Consider the following 18036-nt stretch of genomic DNA (forward strand, 5'->3'; position numbering starts at 1 on the left):
AGGGACTAGGCATTGCAACACTGAGCAGAGCAAATCTGACTTACGGATTTCCGGCAAAGGGAAAACCAAGACTAAAAACCTCTCTGGTGTCTGCAGGCAGCACCATTGGTAAAATGGATGGGATTTGCTAAGACTGCAAAGGAAACGGGCAAAGCTCCCACTCACTGTCATGTGGCAGAGCCTGGGAAAGATATTTGACAGAATGTGATCTGTCTCCCTGGAACAAATGCTAATTATGGTTCAGAAGTTCATGGCTTTCTCCCCAGCAGAAAGTGGCTAATTGCTGTGGCTAAACTCAAAAGATATGACAGAGCCCAAAAAGCCCTGCGGCCTCCAGAACGTGTGTTGCAATTAAGTTTAATTATAAAGTTGGCAATTAGGGATGAGCAGCCAATCAGATGGATTTGTGCGGTTTGGGAATTTTCTATCTAAATGAGGGCGGGGTTTTGATGGAAAATGCACTTTCTGCAAAATCAGCATTCTCCGTGGGAGAAAAAAAAAAGATTTTTGCTGAAATTTTTTTATTTTTCCATCAGGAAAATGAATATAGCCCAGTTCACGGTGGGACAGTTCGACATTAATGTGTGTTCCCTGAGGTACCCCCATGCACTGTGAGAGTTGCAGTTCAGGTACCTAATGCCCCCCATCTGTTTGAATTGCATCTCCCATGATGCACTGCAGTTGAACTAACATGGCCCCTCATGGAGAGGAGGTCATGTGACCATGGTGTATCATGGGAGATGCAGTCTGGCTGGGGAGCCTGATCCGTACAGGACAATGGAGGTGTGAGATACTCACACTACAAGTCCCATGAGGCACTACAGCAGCTCAGGGGAAGCAGATTAATGTTGAACTAAAACAAAATATTTTCACATTTGCAGAACTGAAATTTTTTTGAAATTTCCATGCCATGAAAAATTTTGATTTTTTCACCTTTTTGCCCTGCCCCTCCTCATAGACAGAGAGAGAAAGGTGCTGCCTCAAAGAGCTCACAGGCCAAACAGACAAAGGAAAGATTAATTTTATTCGCCTCCTTTTACAGATGCGAGCAGTAAGGCCCAGCGAGAGTCAGTGACTTTCCCAGACTGAGCAGGAATTGAACCCAGCTTCCCAGTCCAATCCTAAAACTAACTCAGAAGGCTGGATTCTGCAGCTTGACGAGGATGTGTGTGTGTGTGACGTGTACAGTGATGGATTTTCTTTTCAGGTGTGCATCAGATGTTGGCATCTGGCCTTTACCAAGAAATATAAATTTCAAACGACAAAGAAGCCAAACAAAAGTCTTTGTAACCTTGTACAGCAAAAGCCCTTGTTTCCATGACAATCCGAGGCATCTCGCACACTTTGCTTCACCTACAGTTGTGGGTTTTGGATTTTTTTTTCTTTTAATTGTTTCTTTTGGTCGATTTTTTTCATGTTTTCAAAGGAGAGGGCGGGGGAGGGAGGGAACACACATACACACCTGCTTTTCTTTTTTTCCTCATAAAAAGAAAAAATGCCACCATAACCTGGAGATGAGCAAAAGATCAGCGTTAGCGCAAACAGAGAGCCAGGGCTGGGACTGTGAAGCTGAATAGAAGCAGGGCACCTTTTTGTGAATATTTAGATTCACGAAAAGAATAAACAGGAAAAATAAACCTTGGAAGATTCTTCCTGAAACCTGAATCACTGTGGGGCTTTTTTAAAACCTAGCAGCAGGAGGGTCAGATGTTGCACAGAGAGAACACAAGGACACTGTGGAAGGAGTGCATTCTCCACAGAAGCCTCTTGTTTATTGATTCCCCCCCCCCCCCCCGCACACTCTTTTGTGTACACATGAATACAAATAGGTGTGGCATAAAAGGTTTAATTGCTATGGCTGCGTTGCAGCATGGTGACATCTGCAGAACACCCCAAACAAGTGCCAATAAAGCCTTTATGCCAGCCTCCATTGTGCCAGATTAACCCAAAGGCAATAGTCGCCCAGACTGGAGGCATGTAATGAGATCAGAATTTCAGTTCTCTGAGTGCTTGCTCATGTTGATTCCATATTAGGGGTGCATGGACCAGTTCGCCTCCAGACAGAACAGGAAATGCCAGCAGTTTTGTTCGATGCACGGGCTCGGCAAGGGCTCCCTGTCCGATGCCGTCCTGCTCTTGTGGGTGGCGGGGACTGCTGTATGCTTTCCCACCAACGCCTTGGTCCACAGGGTCCTCTTAAATATCAAGAGAGACAAGGCGCGTGTCGTAATTCCATAACAACCAAGACATTTTTCTGCCTGTTTTCTTTCCGAAGCCTCACGGATCAGATGAGGAATGTCAACAACATAACATAGACTTCGGTGGACCCTGGCCATCTACGTCGAAAGGACTAAACACTTTTTGCAAGTCAATGCAGCTCTTTATAGAGGTGGCAGACAGGACAAAGGGTCTGTCACTATCGTCCCAGAGGATCTTGGCCTGCATAACTGACTGCATCAGGATGTGCTATGAACAGGTGAAAGTTCTGCCTCCAGACATTTTCACAGCCCGCTCTACAACATCCCAGGCTTTGTCAGCAGCGTTCCTCGCACAGATTCCAATCCAGGACATCTGCAGGGCTGTCACGTGGTAATCAGTTCATGCTTTCGCGTCCCACTGCACCATCACCCAGCAGGCCCGTGACAATGCCAGTTTTGGGAGAGCAGTGTTGCAGTCGACATATCTGTGAACTCCAAGCTCACCACCAGGGATTCTGCCTGTGAGTCACCTACCATAGCATCAATATGAGCAAGCACTCAAAGAAGAAAAAAGGGTTACTAACCTTCCGTAACTGTTGTTCTTCGAGATGTATTGCTCATGTCCATTCCATGACCTGCCCTCCTACCCCTCTATCAGAGGGCATGGGGCCAGTGGTACCCCTTACACCAGTGTATAAGCATGAGGGGGAGGGATAGCTCAGTGGTTTGAGCATTGGCCTGCTAAACCCAGAGTTGTGAGTTCAATCCTTGAGGGGGCCATTTAGGGATCTGGGGCAAAAATTGGGGATTGGTCCTGCTTTGAGCAGGGGGTTGGACTAGATGACCTCCTGAGGTCCCTTCCAACCCTGATATTCTATGATTCTATGGGACCCCGGGGGGTGCTATGACAGGCCCCTACAGATACCACTACGGGGAAAAAACTCTGCCAAGAGTGCATGTGGTGTGTGCGCACCTAGTATGGAATGGACCTGAGCACACATCTCAAAGAACAGTGGTTACAGAAGGTTAGTTACTATTTTTTTTCCATTTATCTCTGTAGCCCTCATGGGTGGGGAAAAAACCCTTGAAAACATGAACTGAGTGTAACTTATGTCTGCCTGGTTTCAGAGGGGTAGCCGTGTTAATCTGTATCAGCAAAAACAACGAGGGGTCCTTGTGGCACCTTAGAGACTAAGAAATTTATTTGCGCATAAGCTTTTGTGGGCTAGAACCCACTTCATCAGATGCATGGAGTGGAAAATACAGGAGCAGGAATAAATACATGAAAAGATGGGAGTTGCCTTACCAAGTGTGAGGTCAGTCTAATGAGACAATTCAATTAACAGCAGAATACCAAGGGAGGAAAAATAACTTTTTTGTAGTGGTAATGAGAGTGGCTCATTTCAAACAATTGACACGAAGGTGTGAGTAACAGTAGGGGGAAATTAGGTTTAGGTTTTGTAATGTCCCAACCACTCCCCGTCTTTATTCAGGCCTAATTTGGTGGTGTCCAGTTTGCAAATTAATTCCAGTTCTTCAGTTTCACGTTGGAGTCTGTTTTTGAAGTTTTTTATGTGGTGTTTATGTGACCATCGCTTATTAGCACTGTAGTGTCCAGGAAGTGGAGCTCTTGTGTGGACTGGTCCAGGCTGAGGTTGATGGTGGGATGGAAATTGTTGAAATCATGGTGGAATTCCTCAAGGGCTTCTTTTCCATGGGTCCAGATGAAGAAGATGTCATCAATGTAGCGCAAGTAGAGTAGGGGGCGTTAGGGGACGAGAGCTGAGGAAGCGTTGTTCTAAGTGGCAATTCTTCAACAAAAAACCTTCAAAAAACCTTTTTTTTATGTCTGCCTGAGTCTGTATGGAGCCAGAAATGGTCTCTCCAAAAGGTGTGAACTGCCCCATTCACATTCACTCTGAAACCCGCTGTCGCATCCGGGAGGCAAAGGATCACAGCATGGAGATGGGACCATGTGGGATGTGACTAATGCACAAATTTGACCCTAATACCCCACCAGTCTGAAGTTGGTGCAGGCCACAGAATTTATAAGACCAGGTCTTGTGGAGTATTTTGAAAAATGTGAGTGGGACTCTTTGCCCCCCTTGGCCTGCAAAGCAAGAGGTTAGGTACCAACAGCCTGGCTCAGCACCGTCCTCCTCCTAGACCCATCTCTGACAGGGCCAGCACCAGCTGCTTTAGAGAAAGGGGCATGCGGGATAACCTCTCCCAGCCTGACCCTGCTGCCCACTAGTTGCTGATGAGTTTAAAACCTGATACGTGAGGTTTATCTCCCTTCCAAAAGATTTTTGCTAGCTTTCACTATTATAAGGCTGGATAGTCTTGTTGTCCATATAAACGGCTGATCGCAGTGAGTTGTGCTAAGTTAGGGGTATCAACAACACCCCATGGCTGAGTTCCAGTGGCTAATGACGACATGTGTGAATCAAGTGTTTCCTGCTGTCAGTGATGCATTTGCCACCTTTTGCGAGGTGCAATCCTGCAAATGGCTGTGGCTGCAGCGGTCTGCGCAAGCCAAACAACTAGCCCTAATCACGGTAACCCTGCAGCCCCCCTGCAGGGCGCAGAGGGTCTGCTTGCTGATATGCACAGCTGAGCCCCATTTGCTACAGCTCTGGGCGGGGCTCGTGTTCCAGGATGGGTGGGGCATGGCTCAGAGGAGCGAGGGGGTCATAACGGGGGTGGACCAGTGCTGTGCCGATTGTATGCTTCTGCAAAGCCCCAAACAGGCCATTGAAGCTTGAGTGCAAGTTAGAGCAGCCCTTGACTAGAGAGATCAGCCCCCGCATGCCTGGTGGGGAAGTACAGCTCTCTGGCCCCCAGTATGGGAGGAGCCCTACAACAGCTACACTTTAAACCTGCTGCCCCGCACTGGCTGCGTTATGACCTTTCTGGTGCTGTGGATAATCTTCTCCCTGTTCTATTGCTCTTGGAGCGTTATTCACCAGCGGCTCAGAATCCATTTGCAGCAGCTCCTCTGGCGTCAAGCAACAAAGACCTTTTGTCCTGTCCTTTCAGGTGGCTTTGTGGGGAGATATAAGTGCAGCCAGGCCCTGCGTGCAGGAGCCTGACATGAACTGGGTTGTCTCTTTAGACGGTAGAAGGCTTTCAGAAAAATCCTCGGGTGGGTTTTGGTTTTAAGCTGGAAAGAGCCCCCTGCAGCCATGGCAGGTGGGCATGAATGGGGTGCGAGCACCTCACCTTGTTTCCAGACCATGCTGCAGGAGGGCTCGGGTGCTGCGGAGAGTGTCTGAGGAAAAAGTGACTCAAACATCTGCCTTTTTGCAGCTGGGCTGCACCCCCTATGAAGGGAAATGCAAGATGGTTGTGAACCCTCCCACCCCCCATTCCTGTTGGTGAGCTTCCAGGAGAGGGTCACAAATCCTTGGGCCAGGAATCCAGGGCCTTGGTGCATTAGGTCCTTGTCTTGGGATGTTGCTGGTACTTTGGAGGAAGGCAAATCCCCTAAACACTGCAAAGAACCATGCAGTTGAGCCACTGTGTAATGATACAGGTGGGAGGGGGACAGTCATCTCTGATTGTGGTGGCGCAGCCTTTATCCAAGCAAAAAACAACAGCGTGGCTGTCCAGATGGACAATTATTCAGCCCCTTGCTGCAGTTCAGTCACACAGTGCCAGCCCCTCTCATCCCAGCTAGCCCGACTGTGCACTGCAAGACTGACATCAAGGAGCCTTCTGGCTCAGGCCCCAAGAATAGACGCTGCCCCCTCTCTCCTCTGGCTGCGGTGCCAAGTTGCACAGATTGGCTGGTCCACCAGAAACAGCTAGTTTTTATTATTTTTTAAAGAAACAGCAAACTTTGGGGGCCATTTAGGGAAGGGTATCGGTAAATGGCTCCCCCCCCCCCCCCGCTCCAGTGAAAAGAAATTTCAGTTGACCATTGATCTTTAAATTCAAGCAGATTTCCAATTTATCTTCTGAAGACACAAAATACACAGGATTGGCTAAACTGCGAGGGCCATGAACAAGGGGGCTATAAATTATCAGGTGGCAGAGGTAGCAGTGTCATATGGCAAATAAGCATGAGCTGCAGTTAAAGGAATGATAGAAATGATTTTCTTTAAGATATACAAACAAGCTAACTGGGTAAATTATTGGGCTACAAGGCATGAGACAGATTAATTACATTTTTGAATGCATCCGATGGAGTGAGCTGTAGCTCACGAAAGCTTATGCTCAAATAAATTGCTTAGTCTCTAAGGTGCCACAAGTCTTCCTTTTTTTTTTTAAAGGGGAAATGTGTGTGTTTGTTTGTTTGAAGTGAGGGGCATTGGCTGAAGTTTGCTCTTTGTCTGTTAGTGTGGCCTGGGTTAGAAAAATGCCATGCTAAGGAAAGCCAGGAATGTGTCTTCATGCAGCTACATGAAGCTTCTGCAGGGCATCTCAGACTCCCTCTCCAAGGGTGCTGGAGGCTTCTGGGGAGAGTAGATGATGATGATGTTATTGAATCTGCCTGTCTGAAGGTCAGGGGAACAAATTTAGAAAACTGAGGCATGCAGCATCTTCCTGATGCCAGGAAATATCTAGCTATTCCCCTGTGCTGCCTCCCACTGCAGTGGAAAGAAACCTTGTTCTGTTGGTGTGATAAAGAGCTTTTTTATTAGTGTGTGTGTACACATTCACACAGATTTGACCTTTTATCTGTTGGCACGCACACATACATGCATGCACCATTACACACACATCACATATATGTATCACATGCACACCACACAAATGCCGCATGTAAACACACACACACTACACCCAGATCACACCACATACACAGTTCACTCTCATTCTCTCACACACTCTTGCACATTACAGACAAAGGCAGGCGAGAGGAGAAAAAAATCACGTTTTAGTTTTTCGTCTAAAACACAGCTGTCACTGCTCGACGTATTGAGCTGTTGGTGTGAGCAGCGTCTGTGGCCATGCCCTAGTGCTGTCATTTTCTCTGTCATGCTGTCTAACCTCTTACTGCTGTGAATGGAGCCCTCACACCGGAATTGGATACATTGGTTTAGATTTTCCTGATGTGTAAGGAGTCCTAGGGGTTTTGGACTCCCTTCGAACAGCTTCACTAGGGATCCAGAGAGGCCACACCAACCTCGGTGCTCTTGTTACACTCACTTCCTGCTTCCCATCATTCTCTCCCTACTGCTGAGGACCAGGGCAGAAGTTGGGCTCTGTGTAGCAGTATTTCCCATTCCTTACATCTTCCTCCAGTATGTCCCCCTTAAAGACACATTTCCAATGCTGCAGGCACACCTCTGATTGCAGGGTTGACATTCCCTGCGTTGGTGACTATCCCGGGTAATAAAGGGCTCTCTAGCCTTGCAGAGAAAGGCAGAACAAGAACAATGCTGGAAGTTAAAGCCAGGCAAATTCAAATTAGAAATAAGGCACACAATTTTTTAACAAAGAGCGTGATTAACTCCTGGAACAAACTTCCAAAGGCAGTTGTGGATTTTTCTATCACTTGTCATCTTCAATGAAGACCAGAGACCTTTCTGGAAGAGATTCTTTAGTGAAACACAAGTTACCGGGCTTCATACAGGAGTAACTGGGTGACATGCACTGGCCTGCGATCCACTGGAGGTCTGCTTGGATCATCTGCTAGCCTTAAACTCTATAAATCTAAGACTGAATTCCGGGTTTGGACCTTTGTCTCCAAGGGTTTGCTTGGAGCATTCGTAGTGTGCAGTTTTTGCAAAGCATTTCACCAGCAGGTTTTCACTGTCCCACACCATGTGGACTCATTCACACCCGTGCAGAGTGGGTGCAAACACAATTGACAGCAAGTCACTGTCTTTTGCACTGGTAAAATGACTGCCCAAGGTGTGAGGGCACTGGGAATCAGGCACACACAGTCGCTCCTGTGAAATTCCTTGGTTACTTGTCTTTCACTTCGCTATCTCCAGTGTCTCATGAGAAAGCACTGGCGCTCCAGTCCCTGGGAGTAAGGCTCTCATTGACCTGGGTGCCCAGTACATGGTGTACATCCTGCAAGTTAGCGTAACACCACCGGGTCCAGCTCTCTGTTGCCCTGCACCAGGAGCAGTTATTTATACCAGTGCAAAACACTAGTGATTCAGAACGCCAGGATTTGCACCCCATTTGCAGAAATCACCGAGAGGCGTTTTCTGGCCTGCATGATGCAGAAGGTCAGACCAGCTGATCACAACAGTTCCTTCTGGCCTTAAAAATGTAGAAGTCTGTGAAGGCTCATAAACCACAGAATTCTGTAGCTGTGCCGCCAACCCTCCTTATCACGCTCACAGATCAAAGACAACAACAGGGACTCCAGCAGCTGCCCGTGTCATTTCAGGGCACTGAAACGGACAGGTTTGGCTGTGCCAAGCTCTTCACAGAGGGGAGTGCTCCCTTCCCTAGCAATCCTTCGGTCTCTAATGGATGTGGGAGTGGGGGGAGTAACTGAATCCATGATGAAAGCCAGTGGGGGATGGCACCCTAGGGCTTCGCTTCTGCTACCCACTGCTGTCCTATTCCCCTCCCTGCCAGCCCACCATGAGACAATGTCTATGACAAAGTTGTCTCTGAAATCAGAAAACAGCAGCTCTGGGAAGATCTCATCGGGTGAAATTCACCCCCAGGAGGAGAGGCCAGCACCACTCGACCTAGGCACCACTTTAGTCCCAGCTCCTGGAGAAAGTACGTCGCAGATCAGGGGAGTCAGAATGCCTGGGTTCCTTTTCAGCTCTAGTGGAGAGAGCTAGGCATGTCTGGTCTCAAGTCCCAGCTTTGGGCCTGCCCGTGTTACCTCTGTTAAGTCGCTTAAATCTTTGTGTGTCTGTGTAGAATAACACCGCTGACCTGTCTCCACAGGAGGGTTGCCATGCTGGATTAGTACGGGCCAAGCACCTGGAGATCCTTGGATGGAAGGGGCTAGACAGGAGCAAGATACTATTGTCTATCCTGTTTGTTTCGTTATGATGTAATTGTGTTGCGATACAGCCTGATGTGCCAGCCAAGCTCAGGGCCCTGCTGTGCTGAGGGTCTGTCTACACAGGGAAAGCTGGGCACAAGCTCGCGTGGGTACCCATGACACTGAAGACAGAGCAGCAAGGGCCACGTCCGAGTGGGCGAGCAAACCCATTCCCAGGCTTGTGCTGCCTGCATGGCTGCTGTTACCTGCACTAAATGGATTCAGGCTAGTCTGTGCTCAACTTTTGCTGTGTAGACGTAGTCATGGTGTGAGGCTCTCCCTGAGAACGCTTGACATGGCTGGGAGGTAAATTCATCCATGTTCCTTTAGAGTCCTGTCTGCTCTGACACATTCGCAGGTTGGGGTTTTTTTTAAATAATGCTTTGTGGCAAGGTCTTTGCACAGTTGCAATGCAAGTTCTGGCCCTGAGTCCTGTCTACGCTAAGGCCACTTTGCACTGACCTGTGTAATCCATTCCACTTCTCATCTGAAAGGAGCACCAAGGACAGAAAGAATTCGTCTTTCACTCCTGTGCATTTTAAACTCACAACTGAACAAATTCTCATGAATAACAAGGACTCTGCTAATAGGTAATTAATCCAAAAGGGCCTGCATCAAATTTTTCACAATCTCGTGGGCCAAATTGATGAAACCCAATCTGCTCTGAACACACCCAGACGGTTGAATCTCATTTTTATTTCTGGGATGTGATTTTCTTTGTTTTTCCCCCTCCAAAGTGCCAGCAAAGGCGCAGAAGGCTCTGTTATTTATTTAGAAAGGGAAGTGGATTTATCCCAGCTCCACTTTGATTTATCACCTGGTTTTCACACGCAGAAACTAAATTGGTTCCAGAGATCAGGTGAGTATAATGTTAGATCTGTGCAAGCCTTTGACCATGGCTAAATCTGGAAGCGTTAGATGCTAGTCTGTGAAGCTGCTCCTGCGTTAAATCATGATGAGCATGCACACGCACACACACAGTTTATTCCTTTCCAAGTGGGCGTGTGTTGCCTTTATCAAATCTTGTTTGTCATCTTACCGAAGGGGAAAAGGGGAATTGAATTTGTTTCACACGTTTATGGCAGCTTCATCCCATTGACTTTGCTGGGCATTTTCATTTCATGAATATTGCACTGTTTGTAATTAAAGAATAAATTAGAACTGGGAGTGAGTCAGAGACAGGAGGCAAAGGAGGATGGGGGTGGGGAAGGGGAGGTCGGTGAGATATCAACAATATGTTGCTGAGTTTGGTATAAGAACCTATATAGAATAGAGGAAAGAGTCATTGGGGAAGTGGAAGGGGAAAAAAACTGTAACGACCAGGAGTTGAACCAGTATATCGATACTTACTTTCCGTCGCTAGCTGTCTCTGGGCACTCTCTGGAGTTCCAAGCAGGTAGTGCAGTCCTTGGCAAACAAGGGAGACAAAGTTAGCACTCAAGTTGTGTAAAAGCCTGTTCGTATATCTTTTTTGTAGTTGTTTTCTTTATTAAACAACTTCTGTTTGAGATGGATGGTCACTCCAGAAATCAGGGCGGAGCATTGACAGGGAATGCAAAGGAGAACTGATTTCAGGATGAGTGTGGAGGGGCGATGGAGGAGGAGGTCAAGGGAGGTGGATGGAATGCCTGACTTGGGGGAGCCATGATACACTGTCTATTATGATCTTTTATTTTTAATTTTACTGATGCTCTTGGAACATCTTTGCCAGGACGATGTCATCCCTAAATAGCAGCAGAATCAAAAGTGTTGAGCGGTGTCACTTTTCATGTCAGGGCAAACCGATAACACTTTACCCTTCCAAAGTGACTTTCCTCTCAAGGTCCCCTGCTCTAACCATAAACCTAACTCCTCTTCTAGAGCAGAGAACAGAACCCAGGAGTCCTTATTCCCAGCATCCCCACACTCACCCCTAACCCTGCTCCAGGCTTGGAATAAAACCCCACAGTCCTGATTCCATGAGACACCATTCCCCTCCCATAACTAGAACCCAGGCATTCTGACTCCCAGCCCCCCTGCTGCCACCACTGTACCCCATTCCCCTCCGCGAGTTATGACTAGCACCCAGGAGTCCAGGCTCTCAGACCCCTACTCCACTCTAAATAGCAGAGCCCATCATTCAGGATGAACTAATTTCACTTGGTTTTTTTGCACAATTCAAATTCAGGAGTGTTCAAATGGGAATCTGCCACTTCCCTGTTCAGATGGGAATCCACCCTTGCAAAGAGCCAGGTGGCTCTAAGCAACCCTAAGGCTCAGCTTCAAACAGATTTTGGGTATTAAAATGTTTTCCTGCCATCAGCTTGTTCCTTAATGGCCTTTGATTGCCTACAACTTTCCTTGTCACTTTGAGAAATTCCCCAGCACAGAAAGGCAGACACGTCTGTTTTTCACACAGGCTTGGTTTGGAGTCAGTGTCAGATGCTAAGAAAAAACTTCCGAGCCCCCCTGGCACTTTGCTGTCAGGAGCCACAGAGAGGAGAGAGACACACAGTGAACACCAATTAGCAACACCCCCAACAACTGACATTGCTAAAAGGGTTTAATTAGCCAGATGTGCTGGGAAAATGTGTGCTGTGACTCCGAGAATGGGGGATGCCAACTGGCAGAGGGGTACACAGGAGTTTATAGGGGTCCCCTGAGTCTGGTATCTATGTAATAGTGCAACGAAGGATGGCATGTGAGGGCTCTACCAACAGCCCATAAGTCACTGCGACACGGATAGATGGCCGACACTTAAAGAGAGATCTGCAGTGTTGTTGTAGACATCTTGGTCCCAGGACATTAGAGAGACAAGGTGGGTGAAGTCATATCTTGTGCTCTCTCTGTCGGTGAGAGAGACAAGCTTTTGAGCTTACACAAGGCTATTCTTCAGGTCTGCTGGAAGAGCTGGCTTTCAGCCCCTCTCCTGCTCTAACCACTAGACCCCACTCCTCTCCCAGAGCTGGGGAGAGTCCTGGCTCCCAGCCTACCCCCACAACCGACCAGACCCTATTCCTCACCCAGTACTAGGAATAGAGCATCTTTGTCCTGAGTCCTGGCTCCCAGGCTGCTACTCCACGCATTAGACATTGCCTTCCTCCTACTTTCCCCTGGATACATGATCACACTTTCTCCCAGGTCTAGCCAGCTGCATCTGCTAACACCAGTTATGCCCAGGAGCAGGAGGCTCAGTCTTGTAAACATGCAGCCTTCCCCTCGGGGTGATGCTCTACCCACTCTGGTGCTGCGTGACCCTCGACTCTGCCTGCAACAGCTCCTGTCCTAAGAAGATGCCTGCCCTCAGTGTGGGTCTTTGCTGGCAGGGGACTCTCCGGCAGCTCAGCCTCTCTTGAGGTGAGCTGCTGAGCAGGAGAGTGGCATTGCAGTGGTGCACTGCTTGCCTCCCGTGGACATAGTCCTACTTCTAATGCAAGGGACTAGAACTCCTGGGTCCTATTCCCAGGTCTAGGAGGGGCCCCAATCTCAGTGCGGTTCTCTGGGAGCTACTGTAATATCGTCACTGCCAGCAGGTTTAACATGGCTCAGTCATATTGATATCTGTCTGGGGCAGATGATGATAGAGGTTCAGGTCAGACGGGAACCCAGTAATTTGGAAGCTGCTCTGAAATTTATCCAAGAACTCTGGACTGTGAAATCTGGTCTAGATCTGTCACATACACCCTCTGCCATGAGCTTTCCAGCAATTCCTTTCCCCAAGTGAGACTGAGGCCCCAGTGTGCCAGGCATTGCACAGACCCCAGCTGAGACCGAGGCCCTGTTGTGCTGGGTTGTGCACAGACTGAGTCAGAGGCCATCCATGCTCCCAAAAGCTCATTGTCTAAATGTTTTTTAGTTCAGTTTGCTAAACACTGACAATTTTTCACCCTAATCTGTAGAGATTTCTTTGTTTGGAAGATCTGCCTGGTCCTCTCTGAAGGGCTAGGACAGAATTTCTCCTTGTACTTTTCTCCCTCCATAGAATTGGTGCTTACCAAACAAGGCATGGACGCATTTTCTTTGAAAGAAGAAAAGGAGTACTTGTGGCACCTTAGAGACTAACCAATTTATTTGAGCATAAGCTTTCGTGGGCTACAGCTCACTTCATCGGATGCATACTGTGGAAAATACAGAAGATGTTCTTATACATACAAACCATGAAAAAATGGGTGTTTACCACTACAAAAGGTTTTTTCTCCCCCCCCCACCCCACTCTCCTGCTGGTAATAGCTTATCTAAAGTGATCACTCTCCTTACAATGTGTATGATAATCAAGTTGGGCCATTTCCAGCACATTGTAAGGAGAGTGATCACTTTAGATAAGCTATTACCAACAGGAGAATGGGTTTGTGGGGGTGGGGTGGGGAGAAGGCCCAACTTGATTATCATACACATTGTAAGGAGAGTGATCACTTTAGATAAGCTATTACCAGCAGGAGAGTGGGGTGGGGGGAGAGAAAACCTTTTGTAGTGGTAAACACCCATTTTTTCATGGTTTGTATGTATAAGAACATCTTCTGTATTTTCCACAGTATGCATCCGATGAAGTGAGCTGTAGCTCAGGAAAGTTTATGCTCAAATAAATTGGTTAGTCTCTAAGGTGCCACAAGTCCTCCTTTTCTTTTTGCGAATACAGACTAACACGGCTGCTACTCTGAAACCTGACATTTTCTTTGCTAGCAGCTGAATCCCCTTTCCCTTGAGACTGGAATGGGCAATCAGGGCTCAGTTTGAAAAAGCAACAGAACCCACGATTAGAAGTTGCCGTTTTTTTTTCTTCTCATGGTTTACATCTTCCTCCCCACAAGTGGAATTCGTTGACCGGAATGATCCCTGTTCTCTGCACAGCACCCAGGCAACAGAGATTTCTGACACCAGATTGTTAAATTGCATCAGGGCCAGTTAAAAACAGCCCCAGGATTGCTGAGCGGGAGCAATCCGCTGAAGAAGTCGTAAAATCACGCAAACGTCAAAAGGGATTTTTCGGAGCAAACACAGAAAAATTAATCTAAAGCAAGAAGCTACAAAATTTTGCTGCAGCTCCTGTGAAACACCCAAGCGTGAAGCAGCGTGAATCTCTCTTTGCACATATGGGGCCCAGTTCTCTGTTGACCTGCATCTTGTCCATAGATTTTACAGCCGGAAAGGACCATTAGATGACATAGTCTGACTGCATGTATAGCAGGTCATAGAATTTCACCCAGTTACCCATGTGCTGAGCCCACTAACTAGTGATTGACTAAAGCAGCTTCCAGAAAGGCATCTAGTCTTGATTTGAAGACATCAAGAGATGGAGTATCCACCATTGCCCCTTGGTAGTTTGTTCTAGTGGTTAATTACCCTCGCTTTTAAAATATTGTGCCTTATTTCCCATTTGAATTTATCTGAGGCTACATGGAGCTGCTGTGCGTGTGCGTACACACCCCACTGCAGCTGCTGCGCGTACACACCCCAATGCAGCTGCTGCACGCACGCACGCACACCCCAATGCAGCTGCTGCGCGCGCGCGCACACACACACCAATGCAGCTGCTGCGCGCGCGCGCACACACACACCAATGCAGCTGCTGCGCGCGCACACACACACACCCACCAATGCAGCTGCTGCGCGCGCGCACACACACACCCACCAATGCAGCTGCTGCGCACGCACACACACACCCCCCACCGCAGCTGCTGCGCACGCACACACACACACCCCACCGCAGCTGCTGCGCACGCACACACACACACCCCACCGCAGCTGCTGCGCACGCGCACACACACACACCAATGCAGCTGCTGCGCACGCACACACACACACACCAATGCAGCTGCTGCACGCACACACACACACACACCAATGCAGCTGCTGCGCGCGCACACACACACACACACACCCCACCGCAGCTGCTGCGCACACACACACCAATGCAGCTGCTGCGCGCGCGCACACACCCCACCGCAGCTGCTGCGCGTGCACACACACACACCAATGCAGCTGCTGCGCGCGCGCGCACACACCCCACCGCAGCTGCTGCGCGCGCGCGCACACACCCCACCGCAGCTGCTGCGCGCGCGCGCACACACCCCACCGCAGCTGCTGCGCGCGCACACACACACCAATGTAGCTGCTGCGCGCGCGCACACACCCCACTGCAGCTGCTGCGCGCGCGCGCACACACACACCAATGCAGCTGCTGCGCGCGCACACACACACACCCCACCGCAGCTGCTGCGCGCGCACACACACACCTCACCGTAGCTGCTGCGCGCGCGCACACACACACCTCACCGTAGCTGCTGCGCGCGCACACACACACACACACCAATGCAGCTGCTGCGCGCGCGCACACACACACCAATGCAGCTGCTGCGCGCGCGCACACACACACCAATGCAGCTGCTGCGCGCGCACACACACACCTCACCGTAGCTGCTGCGCGCGCGCACACACACACCTCACCGTAGCTGCTGCGCGCGCACACACACACACACACCAATGCAGCTGCTGCGCGCGCGCACACACACACCAATGCAGCTGCTGCGCACACACACACACACACACCAATGGAGCTGCTGCGCGCGCGCGCACACACACACCCCACCGCAGCTGCTGCGCGCGCACACACACACACACACCAATGCAGCTGCTGCGCGCGCGCACACACACACACACCAATGCAGCTGCTGCGCACACACACACACACACACCAATGGAGCTGCTGCGCGCGCGCACACCCCACCGCAGCTGCTGCGCGCGCGCGCACACCCCACCGCAGCTGCTCCGCGCGCGCACACACACACACCAATGCAGCTGCTGCACGCACACACACACACCCCAATGCAGCTGCTGCGCGCGCACACACACACACACCCCACTGCAGCTGCTGCGCGCGCGCGCACACACACCCCAATGCAGCTGCTGCGCGCGCACACACACACACCCCACCGCAGCTGCTGCGCGCGCACACACACACCTCACCGTAGCTGCTGCGCGCGCACACACACACACACACCAATGCAGCTGCTGCGCGCGCGCACACACACACACACCAATGCAGCTGCTGCGCACACACACACACACACACCAATGGAGCTGCTGCGCGCGCGCACACCCCACCGCAGCTGCTGCGCGCGCGCGCACACCCCACCGCAGCTGCTGCGCGCGCGCACACACACACACCAATGCAGCTGCTGCACGCACACACACACACACCCCAATGCAGCTGCTGCGCGCGCACACACACACACACCCCACCGCAGCTGCTGCGCACACACACACCAATGCAGCTGCTGCGCACGCACACACACACCCCCCACCGCAGCTGCTGCGCGCGCGCGCACACACCAATGTAGCTGCTGCGCACGCACACACACACACACCAATGCAGCTGCTGCGCGCGCACACACACACACACCAATGCAGCTGCTGCTGCGCGCACACACACACCAATGCAGCTGCTGCGCGCGCACACACACACACCAATGCAGCTGCTGCGCACGCACACACACACACCAATGCAGCTGCTGCGCGCGCGCACACACACACCAATGCAGCTGCTGCGCGCGCGCACACACACACCCCACCGCAGCTGCGTGACTGTAGCATTGCTAGTGCAGACACTCTAAGCTGCCGGGAGAGAGCTCTCCCGCTGATTTAACTACCCCAGCACCTGTGAGTGGCGATAGCTATGTTGGCGTAGACGATCTGGCACCGATATAGCGCTGTCCGCGCTGGCACTTAGGTCGCTGTAATGTACGTTGCTCACGGGGGTTGCGTATTCTCACCCCGACTGACAGAACTTGTACAACCTAAGCTGCTGTGCGTCATAGCCTGGTTCTTGTTCTGCCTTGCTCTGTTAGATTTAAAGAATCACAGAATATCAGCGTTGGAAGGGACCTCAGGAGGTCATCTAGTCCAACCCCCTGCTCAAAGCAGGTACAATCCTTTAGTACCTGGGATTTTCTTTCGTGAAATTGCTGACACGCCACAGTCAAGTCTTCTTGTTGATGAACCAAACAGATTGAGTCACGATGCAGTCATTTCCCCCTGTGCCAGGGCAGCATAAAGCAGACTACTAAACCAGAGTGACAGGTTTCAGAGTAGCAGCCGTGTTAGTCTGTATTAGCAAAAAAAACTAGGAGGACTTGTGGCACCTTAGAGACTAACAAATTTATTTGGGCATAAGCTTTCGTGAGTTATAGCTCACTTCATCGGATGCATGCAGTGGAAAATACAGTAGGAAGACACATATACACACACAGAGAACATGAAAAAATGGGGGTTGCCATACCAACTGTAATGAGACCACTCAATTAAGGTGGGCTGTTATCAGCAGGAGAAAAAAAACCTTTTGTAGTGATAATCAGGACGGCCCATTTCAAACAGTTGACAAGAAGGTGTGAGTAACAGTAAGGGGGAAAAATTAGCAAGGGGAAGTAGTTTTACTTTGTGTAATGACCCATCCACTCCGAGTCTTTATTCAAGCCGAATTTAATGGTGTCCAGTTTGCAAATTAATTCCAATTCAGCAGTCTCTCGTTGGAGTCTGTTTTTTTTTAAATTTTTTTGTTGAAGAATTGCCACTTTTAGGTCTGTAATCGAGTGACCAAAGAGAGTGAAGTGTTCTCCGACTGGTTTATGAATGGTTTCAGAGTAACAGCCGTGTTAGTCTGTATTCGTAAAAAGAAAAAAGAAAAGGAGTACTTGTGGCACCTTAGAGACTAACCAGTTTATTTGAGCATGAGCTTTCGTGAGCTACAGCTCACTTCATCGGATGCATAGCATATCGTGGAAACTGCAGAAGACATTATATACACACAGAGACCATGAAACAAAACTTCCTCCCACCCCACTCTCCTGCTGGTAACAGCTTATCTAAAGTGATCATCAAGGAGGGCCATTTCCA

The 18036-nt window shown here is 49.6% G+C and overlaps 1 protein-coding gene and 1 long non-coding RNA gene across 4 annotated transcripts in view; one reads left to right on the top strand and one right to left on the bottom strand.

Moving 5' to 3' along the window:
- LOC141976200 (angiogenin-2-like) overlaps window positions 1-18036 on the top strand; it is a 312479-nt gene that overhangs the window by 188092 nt on the left and 106351 nt on the right. The gene's annotated exons all lie outside the window — the stretch shown is intronic.
- Window positions 1-18036, bottom strand: part of LOC141976609 (uncharacterized) — a 34366-nt gene that overhangs the window by 11539 nt on the left and 4791 nt on the right. Inside the window, exon 2 of the long non-coding RNA XR_012636140.1 lies at window positions 10519-10575. This is a non-coding gene — a long non-coding RNA (uncharacterized LOC141976609). The remainder of the gene's footprint in view (window positions 1-10518; window positions 10576-18036) is intronic.

This window comes from Natator depressus, chromosome 23 (genome assembly GCF_965152275.1).
Source record: "Natator depressus isolate rNatDep1 chromosome 23, rNatDep2.hap1, whole genome shotgun sequence".
Taxonomy (NCBI): Eukaryota; Metazoa; Chordata; order Testudines; family Cheloniidae; genus Natator; species Natator depressus.